Source organism: Propithecus coquereli, unplaced genomic scaffold (genome assembly GCF_000956105.1).
Source record: "Propithecus coquereli isolate 6110/MARCELLA unplaced genomic scaffold, Pcoq_1.0 Scaffold32, whole genome shotgun sequence".
In the NCBI taxonomy this organism is placed as follows: domain Eukaryota; kingdom Metazoa; phylum Chordata; class Mammalia; order Primates; family Indriidae; genus Propithecus; species Propithecus coquereli.
The window spans coordinates 2,599,127-2,609,699 of NW_012148841.1; the positions used below are offsets into that span (position 1 = coordinate 2,599,127).

Sequence of the window (10,573 nt, forward strand, 5' to 3'; positions counted from 1 at the left end):
TCCCTGATAACTTATCATTTGACCACATTATGTGATCAAATTATTAGAGCTCTGTTCAGAGGTACTTGTCATTGAGGAGCTCTGAAAAGTGAAGAAAGTGACAGAGAATATTTAAACTTTAAAAAAAGTTTTAAAAAGTCTCTAATTCTAAAATGCTTTCATTTTAGTAGTAATTCTGGCTTTCTCAGATAGTATCCAGATAATGTTATGCAATCCTATGTTATAAGGTAACAGTTCACAAGCTAGGTATACTACTGAGTTAAATTAAAAATTAGAGATTGCAATTTGTATGAACATACATAAATGCACAAATATACAGTTTTTAATCAATATCTGTATTTAATTTTATATTCATAGCCATCTGTATCCCTTTTGTATAGTGGTACAATGATGTGTGGTTGAATCCCATAAATTACTACGTGATCTGGACTTTTGTACATGATTAGGTTACGTTTCATTGCCACCAATAAGACATGTTACAAATTGTGATAGTTTGAAAATTAAAAAGACCTCATCTGTTATATCTAAGAGTTACAATTTACTTATGCCACAGATGTGAAACCTTAGTATATCCTAATTAAAATGAATGTAAAAATCTTACAGTTCTGTGACATATTGAACTTCTCAGCTGTCTTATTCCTTCAAGTTGTTCTTTTCATTATAAAAGGCTATTAAAGTCAAATTTTACAATCCTGGGAGAGATGCAGGCATAGCATGTTGCATAATTATAATAGTTTAGTGTTATCAATTTTTCTCACATCTGTACTTATCAGTCTTCTCAGGATGGTAGATGTCTAAAATATGAGCCAGTGTCCTCTGAACCATGTATCAGTGAAAAATGAGTCGTAGAATTCAGTTTCTAGCTCAGAATGATTTATAACTGGTCGATTACTATTTGTTTTCATTTTCTGCAAAATAAATAATTTATAGGATCTATTCCATATATTACTGAAATGTTTCACAAAGGAAACTTACATGTAGTTAGTTAGAATTCTATTATTCTGGAAACACTTTAAATTTTCTTGCCAAGAAAAGTGTTTTTAGGTAATATTGTTACTTATGTTTTATTTTTCTTTAAATAACATAGATTAATATTACTTGCAAAATGTTCGATGTTGATGGTTTGCTATTCCTGCCAGTTAAGTCAGGCTTCTTTATATGTATCATACTTTAGCTCAGACCAAACGAACTTAGTGCAGTAATTTTCCGAATGCTGGAATGTATGTAAAATGTATACTAAAAAAAATTGTAGAGGCTCCAGATGATAATATCTTTTTCCAACAAAGATTTACCCTTCCTCTACTAAACAGATAGAGTGAAGGCTAATTACCCTAATCCAATCCAGAACTGAACCAATTTAAGGTTAGGTAGAGCTTTGGTAAGATACAATCTATCTCTGGTTTACCCCTGTTCTTAGGATGTTTGCCCACCAGAGTTTTCAACTAACAGCCTGGGGCAGGTTGGCAAACTTTTTCAGTGAAGGGCCAGGCAATAAATATTTTAGGCTCTGCAGGTCCTCCAGTCTCTTTGCGACTACTCATTGTGCAAAAGCAGCCTAAATCGAAAGTCATGGATGTGTTCTAATAAGTTAGGCTTTGTTTATGGACACCAAAATTTGAATTTCATATACTGCCATATAACAAAATGTTATGCTTCTTTTGATTCTTTTCTGAACCATTTAAAAGTGTATATACTTTTCTTAGCTCACGGGCCATCCAAAAATAGGTGTGGGCTAAATTTGATCCACGGGACAAACCCTAACCCGCTGTGTTCTTGTATGGCTTTTCTCTTGGCAGGTCTTGAACGCAAATAATTTTTAATATTTTTCTTCTCAGGATTGCAGGACTGCCAAAAATCTGGGGTGCTTTTCGGGAGTTTTAGCTTAGCTTTTTGCCTTTAGATATGTCAGCTTCAGAAATTGACAAACGTCAGGAGATAATTGGCTAAATGTTTGAGATCTCTGACATCTACATTAATCACTCCAATCCCTCAAGATTCCTCAGCTCTCTGCTGGTTTCTCTAAAGCCCAGCTATGGCCTTCTTCCCAGGCCAAGTCTGGGCTCTTCCAAGAACCCAGAATCAACAAAATCAGTTGCAAATTCTTCCCTCGCCTCTCTGGGATTCTCTTTGCTTGAGAATCTTAGACCTTCAAGACCTTGTTGCTTCAGCAGGTCTCTGATCCCTTTAAACTGCTTATTGTTTACATTTTATCTAGATTTTCTGTTTTTTCATGGGTTGTAAGCTACTCTTTCCATCCTATCTGGAAGCAGAAATTTTAGTGATATAATTTTTTAATTTGCACAGTTTAGACTTTATTTGGCTGCATATCATAAATTTTTTATTATTGTCAGAGTTTATATTTTAATCACTGAAGATATATTGTATATGTATGCATACTATGTATGAATGTATATAAGTACATTTGTATGTGCATGTAGGTATGTATCTGTAAGTGTGTGCATCTTCAGATCTGTTTACATAGGTGCATAAAGTTAATTCCTTGGTCAACTATTATAAGAGGAAGACAAGTGAAAGAGAGATGGGAGGAGACACCAATCGATTTAAACTATTCTTGGACTAGAGGAAAAAATAGCAAATGTTTTCTCAATGGTAACACAGGGAGAAAAGGAACACAGATGGCTCAGTACAAATACATATTAAACAAACACTAAAGCAATCATTTTGCCTTTTTATTTCAAGGATAATACAGCTACTAAACGTAAAAACAAACTTCCTTCTCTCACAATACAGTTAAAAATACTGAAGTCATTGTGTTCTGTGCATTTGCCATAGCTCTATGCATTTTTGGAGTTTTAGTACCAAGTCTACATGGCAGGAAAAATGTCTCCACCTACTACTGGATTCTAATATTAGTATTTGGGGGAGTGCTGTTTAGCAAGCCAATATAGTATTTTTGAAAATGTCACAGAAATACCAATTAACTATTAAATAATTTGGATGCAAGGTTGGTTAAACTGTGTGTAAAGCACCATCATATTTGTCTCCTGAGAATCTATGGTATGGGATTTCTCCTGAGATATATCCAATCACAGACTTTCCTGTGGTGACACATCCCACAAGAGTCACTGAGTTAGTTTAATATCAAAAGTGAAGTAAGTATGGTAAGGACCATTCTTTTCCTAAAGTTGAAATGTTTTTAAACCTAGTAGAACCACACTATTATGTTGAGGAAAAGAAGTTGTCTAGGATTTGGAAACAGGGAAAACTGTTCCAACCCCAGATCTGTGGGCTCTTGAACAAGTTTCTTAATTTCTGGGCACCTAGGTTTTCTTACCTGGAAAATGGGAATTATACCTCTTTCATGCAGTTTTAGCTTCACATACAAGAAGCACAGTGTTTATTGCACCGTAAATTTTAAATAGCTGCTTACTTCCTTTCCTCGAGGTATTATAGTACTCTGAGCCAGCAATTTAGCCTCATAGAACAAGGAGGGAAAAAATTCAGAATAGTTGCCCTACCTTAACAGCTTTGAATTGCTCTAGTCTAGTCTAGAGTTTTCCAGATAGATGGAAATGACCAAATCCATGTAGGCTAAAATTATTCATCTAGCTAAGTCCAGCCTGATATTAATTAAAGCATTGGGGGGGTGTTCCCCCTTCATTCTGTTAAGCTGTCTCTAAATTCTCATGAAGTTGTAATTACATCTGTACGAACTGGTTGGCTTCATTTCTGTATTTAATATCTACAAATTATAAGTGAGTTTTCTTATGTTACTACAGAAAAAAAAAATTACATAATCTTAACCCATTTACCTGCATGAGAACTGCCTTTCAGCTGGAATTAACTAATGCTTTGAACTATTACTTAATCTATCTTTTTAAAAATATGTGTCAAAATGTACATGAACAAAGACAGCATAATCCATGTTTTATAATATTTATTAAATGGAATTTTTTTCAAGAGGAGGTTGACTTTCTGCAATAGTAGAAAATGCAGTTAGTTTCCATTTATTTCTTAAGTGAGTTTTATGTAACTGACACACAGATTAAGAGATGCATACTTCTATGTTCCTACTTCAGATTCCGTTTCTAGACCACATAATTTATCTCCCCTTAAATAGGGGCTTTGGCCTGTTTTCTCATTAAATTCATTTTGATAATTAGTGGCCCTAATTTGTCAAGAAGATTAAGTGTTACTAAATTAATTTTACTTTTAAATATTTATTTTTTCTGATCTGATAAACCAGCTAAGATTATGTTTGTAAAGCACCTTGGAATTTTTCCACTGGAAAGAATTCATTAAAAGAGATTTTAACAGTATTAAATATTCAACTACTAAAACTTCAAAATTGTAATAATTTATATGTGAATATTAAACATCTATCTTTATTAACTAATTTGAATGTTATTTTGTTTCTATATTGATATTTTAGAGGTTTTTTTCAAAAATTAGGAAATGTCAAATATCTTAATAGAAGCAGTTAATTCTTTTTTAGCTTACTGGTAATTACTCTTAGAAGTGTTTAGAAAATCTGGAGCTCAAAAATACATTCTGCCACATTGATAATTTAGTGTATAAATTGGGAACATTGACATCACTACAGGTTACATGTGGTGGCAGCACTGATTTGATTGAAGTTACTACCATGTGCATTGACCCCTCGTAGATGATAACTATTTCTGCTGGGTTGAGTATGTGCACTTTCTACCCTCATATGAGATTTGCAAACTTTTCTTTTGGCTTTATATCATATCCGAAAGGCGTACTATTGGGTTGGCTTGCACCTGCAATGTGAAGGAAGAAGCCATTTGATTTGGCAGGTGTGTCAGAGGAAGAAGGATTGGAGAATAGTGGCAGATGAACTACCTTCTCCAGTATTTGTGGCTCAGGAATACTCAGAAATACCAATATTTTAGGAATACAAATCTTTTGTGGATGAAATAATGCAATTTATCCAAAACAAATCACATAGGATGGATATTCCACTGTCGTGCACCAGTGCCAAATTTTGAGTCATTTGTGGCTGGAATTTGTTTTAATTGGTCCTAATGTCTATTCTGGATTGGTTGATATCCAGGCCACAAAAATTAAGTATTTCAAATATCATTCCTGCACTAAGTATTTATATATTTTACCCTGCTACCTGTTAATATTTATTGTAGCTATAAAGTAACACCTATATAAGGATTATAAAATTTTGTCTTACTTTGTTTCTTGATTGCTCAAGTTTACTTTTGTGTTTAGGAATGAGTTATATCTTGTCCTCACTCCTTAATGCATATAACTTTTAAAATAATCTTAACATCATCATATCTGTTTGTTCTGCACAGTAGCAGAATGATTTCAAATGTTTTAAATATGACTTTTTAAAAACTTGTTTATCTTGAAATAAATTCATAGTAAATTGCAAAGGAATATACAGGGAGGTTCTGGACACCCCTCTCAAGCCTCCTCAGTGTTAACTTACATAAATACAGTATAATATAAAAACTAGGAAATTGATACTGATACAATACAGAGAGCTCATTCAGATTTTGCCACTTATACAAGTACTTATTTATGTCTGTATGTGTATGTTTGTGTTTATAGTGCCATGTGATTACATCACATGTGTAGGGACCACAGTCACAATTCAGAACTGTTCCATCACCACAAGGCTCCCTTCATTGCCATTCCCATCTCCTCCCCCTGCCCAATCTCTAATCCTTGACAACCACTAATCTGTTCTCCATTTAAATAACTTTCGTATTTCAAAAATGTTATGTAAATGAAATCATACGGCATGTAACCTTTTGAGATTGGCTTTTTCTGCTCAACATAATTCCATTGAAATACATTCTGGTGTATGTTTCAATAGTTTTCTGCTTTTTACAGCTGTATACTATGCCAGTGCACTATGGACTAGATGCACCAGTCTGTTTAAGCATTTACCCGTCAAAGAACTTCTGGGTTGTATCCAGTTTTTAGCTAATAAAAATAAAGCTGCAATTAACATTTGTATGTAGGTTTTTATGGGAACTTAGGTTTTCTTCTCTTACACAAGTGCCCAAGAGTGCAATTTCTGGGTTTTATGGTAAGTGCATTTTAGTTTTAGAAGAAACCAAACTGTTTTCCAGAGTGGCTGTACCCTTTTACATTCTCACCTGCAGTGAACAAATGATCTAGTTTCTCTGCATCCTTGCCAGCACTTGAGGTTATGTCTTTTTTTTTTTTTTTTAATTTCAACCAGTCTGTATAGGGAAACTACTTTTTGGTTTTAATTTGCATTTCCCTAATGGCTAATGATATTGAACATACGATCTCATATGATTTTTCATATGATTATCATCTGTATATCCTAATTAGCAGCATGTCTGATTGTATCTTTTGCCCAGCTGGTTTTTTAAATTAGTTTTAAAAGTTCTTTATGTATATAAGTCCCTTTACGAGATATGTTGTGTACAAACATTTAATTTGTCCTTTCATCCTCTTAACAGGATCTTTTGTAGAGAAATGATTTTAATTTTGATGAATCCAGCATATCATTTTTCCTTTTATAAATCACATTTTTGATATTAAGTCTCAGAACTCTTCATATAGCCCTAGGTCTCATAATTTTTTCTCATATGTTTTTTCCTAAATATTGTAGAGTTTATGTTTTACATTTGTGTTCTATTTTGAGTTAGTTTTTGTATAAAATATAAGGTTTAGATTGAGGTTCTTTTATACTTTCTTTTTTTTTTTTGCCCATGGCTGTCCAACTGCTACAGCACTATTTAGTTTGAAAAGGCTGTGCCTATGCTTCTTTCATTGAATGGTTTGTGTACCTTTGTCATAAATTGTTGGTTTCCATTGATCTATGCATCTGTTTCTTCACTCACGCCACACTGTCTTGATTACTGTAGCTATATAGTAACCTTTAATATTGGGTAGAGTGATATTTCCTGCTTTATTTTCTATCAAAATTATTTTAGGGCAGGCGTGGTGGCTCACGCCTGTAATCCTAGCACTCTGGGAGGCTGAGGTGGGCGGATTGCTTGAGCTCAGGCTTTCGAGACCAGCCTGAGCAAGAGCGAGACCCCGTCTCTACTAAAAATAGAAAGAAATTAGCCAAACAACTAAAAACAGAAAAAATTAGCCGGGCATGGTGGCACATGCCTTTAGTCCCAGCTACTTGGGAGGCTGAGGCAGAAGGATTGCCTGAGCCCAGGAGTTTGAGGTTGCTGTGAGCTAGGCTGATGCCACAGCACTCTAACCCAGGCAACAGAGCAAGACTCTGTCTCAAAAAAAAAAAAAAAAAAAAAAAAATTATTTTAGCTACTTTGCCTTTTCATATAAATTTTAGAATAAACTTTTCTATGACTACAAAAATCTTGCTGGGATTTTGATAGGAATTACGTTCAACTTCTATATTAATTTGAAGAGCACCGACATCTTTACTGTGTTTAGTGTTCCAATCAATGAACATAAGTCTTTCTGATTATTTAAGCCTTTTTTTGAGTTCTTTAATGAGCAATTTATAATTTTCAGCAAAAATATGTTACACATATTTTATCTAGTGTATACCTAAGCTTTTCATTTTCTTTAAGTGGTATTTTGTTTTTAATTTCACTTTCTGTAAGTTCATTGTTAGTTTATAGAAATGCGATTGATTTTGGTATGTTGGTTTTAGATCCTATGACCTTGTTGAACTCATTTATTAGTTATAGGAACTTTTTTAGTAGATTCCTTGTGATTTCTACGTAGACAATTTTCCATTGATATATTTATTATTTAAACTGTTGATATAGTCAATTACATTGATTGATTTTCAAATATTAAACTAACCTTGCATACCTGAGGTAAGTCCCACGTGGACATGGTATATAATTCTTTATATATACTGCTTTATTCAATTTGCTAATATTTTATTGATGATTTTTGTGTCTATTTTCATGAGAAATATTGTTACGTAATTTTTTTTTTTTTGTACTATTTTTGTCTGGTTTTGGTATCAGGGTCATACTGGCCACAGAAGTTGTAAGCATTCTCTCCTCTTCTGTTTTCTGGAAGAGGTTGTATAAAATTTGTTTCAGTTCTTTAAATGTTTGGTAGAATGCTCCAGTGAAATCACCTAGCCTACAGATTTTTTTCAAGAGGATTTTAATTACAAATTCAATTGCCTTAAGGGTTGTGGGATTATTCAGGTTATGCACTTCATCTTGTTTTGGTTTTGGTGGTTTCTGGTTTTATAGGAATTGGTTCATTTCCTCCAAGTTGTTGAATTAGAAAAAATTGGTCCATTTCTTTCAGGTTGTTGAATTTTTTTAGTAAATTCTGTGGATCTGTCCTCAATACCACTATTCTATCCTATAATGTCCACTCTGCTACTGAACCCACCCAACAAGATTTGGATTCCTATTACTTTATTTTTCCATTCTATAATTTCTATTTAGTGCTTTTTTGTAACCTCTATTTCTTTTCTGAGATTTTTTTACTGGTTTGAAGAGAATTTATAATTGCTTGTTAAAGCAGTTTTAGGATTGCTGCTTTAAAATCCTCATCAGATAATTCCAACATTTGAATTTTCTTGATATCAGAGTCAGGTATAAGATGTCATTTGTCATCCAATTTGTGATTTTCCTGGTTCTTGATATGATGAGTTATATTTGAATTTATGCTGGAATGTTTTTATACAGACTCTTTTTAAATGGACATTTAACATAAAATCTGCTTAGCAGACAGTGTTTCTGTTTTGGTTTGTTATGTAGGTTCTGGCCTATTTTGTAGGCTGTAGTTCCAAATGCAGTTTAGTTTTCAGAGCTCTTGCAATACTATTTTGGTCTGCTTAGGCCTTCTGACTTGAGCTTATATATCCCTGCTGGTGCCCCTTGCAAGTTGCAGAATGTACTTCCCCAGGCCACTTGTTGTCACTAGTAGGCATATGAGGTACTGGATCTGTGAGATGAAAAGTGTTTTCCCTGGCCAGTGTTCTCTGCCCACATGGTACTGCAGGTGTGGGGCAGAGGATAGGTCGCCCACGTGGGATTCAATGACATCCCAACCGCAGGTGCATCAAGCTGCCACTGCTGATGAGGGATGTGTTGGCCTTTCTGGGCTCTATGGGTGCCACCACTAATAGGTAGGTAAAAGGGGCCTAGCAGTGCTGCTCGTTATGGGTCTGGGAAAGGCTGCCCCTGGGTCCCTGCTGCACTTTGGCCAGAGAGAGTAGGCTGTTCTCATTTGTTCACTTGTTTTTGTGTTTGTATATGCCTGCTGTATATTCTAGGCTGAAAGCCTTCCTGTTGCACAGTCTGAGACAGATGGGAGATAAAAGAAAGCCCTAGGAAATTGCTGTGATGTCATTCCTTAAATCCTGAGGTCCCTAGCCAATCTGCCTTATTCTTTCTACCTTTCAGAGTCTTTTTGTGATTGTCTGCTGAATTATTTCCAGCGTATTTAGTTGTATAAAGGGAAAGAAAAGGGAAAACTGAGTTTGTACCATCTTGTCTAGGACCAGATGTCTAACTATGACTTTTAGTACTAATTGATGACAGTACTTTAAAACTTAGAATTATTTTTGCATGCATTCTCTCTGTCTCATCTGCCATCACTGTGTGATGTAGGTAGAGATTTTTAACTCCCATTTTCAGATAACAGTGCTGTAGTCCAAAGGGTATAAGGGCCTTATCCATTAAGTATAAGCAGAAACGAGACTTAAATCCAAACCTCCTGAGTTTAAGACGGATATCAGTGTTGGGTCCATTGTGCAGTACTACACGATGCTTAAACTGGAGACAGTAAGACATAAAAAAAATGTTAAAGGAAACTGTCTAAAATATTTTTACTTTAAAATTTTGTATTTAAAATACATAAAAAGGAACTTTTTTTCCATATATTCTCAATGTAATCCCAAGGCCATCACATTAACGAATAGACTGATCAATATACTTTTATGATTGAAGTATTTTAAATGTCATGTAATTTATAGTCTTAAACTAACAGGGTAAATTTTTAGCTCTCTGAAAGATATTTTAAAATAAGTATGAATTATATATTCTGTTTTCTTAAATTTTTTTTTTTGAAGAATGAGCTTCTGTTGTTTTCTGTGCCTTCACAATTTTAAAAAATGTTAACTACAATCCACATCATGTTGGAACAATCTTTCTAAGAGCTAAATGTGGGTCTCTGTCAATCATAATGCCAGGCATGGCATTAACTGTCCCTCAGTGGTTAGGTTTGCTCAACAATGCAGAAAGCAAAACAGAAAGGTGAAACACTGATCTGAATATTACAGACAAGTTCTTTCAGAAATGGGAGAAACAGACTCAGATCATCAACCCTAAGCCAAGTAATTGAACATTAACTGTGGCTTGTTGGGGGAAAAAAAGAAGTTTAATTTCAGTTGCTGAAGTGAGATGATCTGATTTTGCTCTCAGTACATGTAATTTTAAGGTTTCCTAAATGTTATGCATCATAAAACAGTGCTTTCCAAAGCTGCTGATGCTTTTTGTTTTTTTAATAAAAAAAGCATTTTTTTACTAGTTAGGGTAAAAATGAGCACTTATGATATAATCCCATGTATGATTATGGCCAAACCACCAAGTATCTCAAAGTGTCTTACGTAATTTTTTTTTTTTTGTACTATTTTTGT

At 34.1% G+C, this 10,573-nt stretch overlaps 1 protein-coding gene across 1 annotated transcript in view; it reads left to right on the top strand.

Moving 5' to 3' along the window:
• The window catches only part of MAGI2 (membrane associated guanylate kinase, WW and PDZ domain containing 2), a 1,576,038-nt gene that overhangs the window by 1,061,461 nt on the left and 504,004 nt on the right, over positions 1 to 10,573 (top strand). The gene's annotated exons all lie outside the window — the stretch shown is intronic.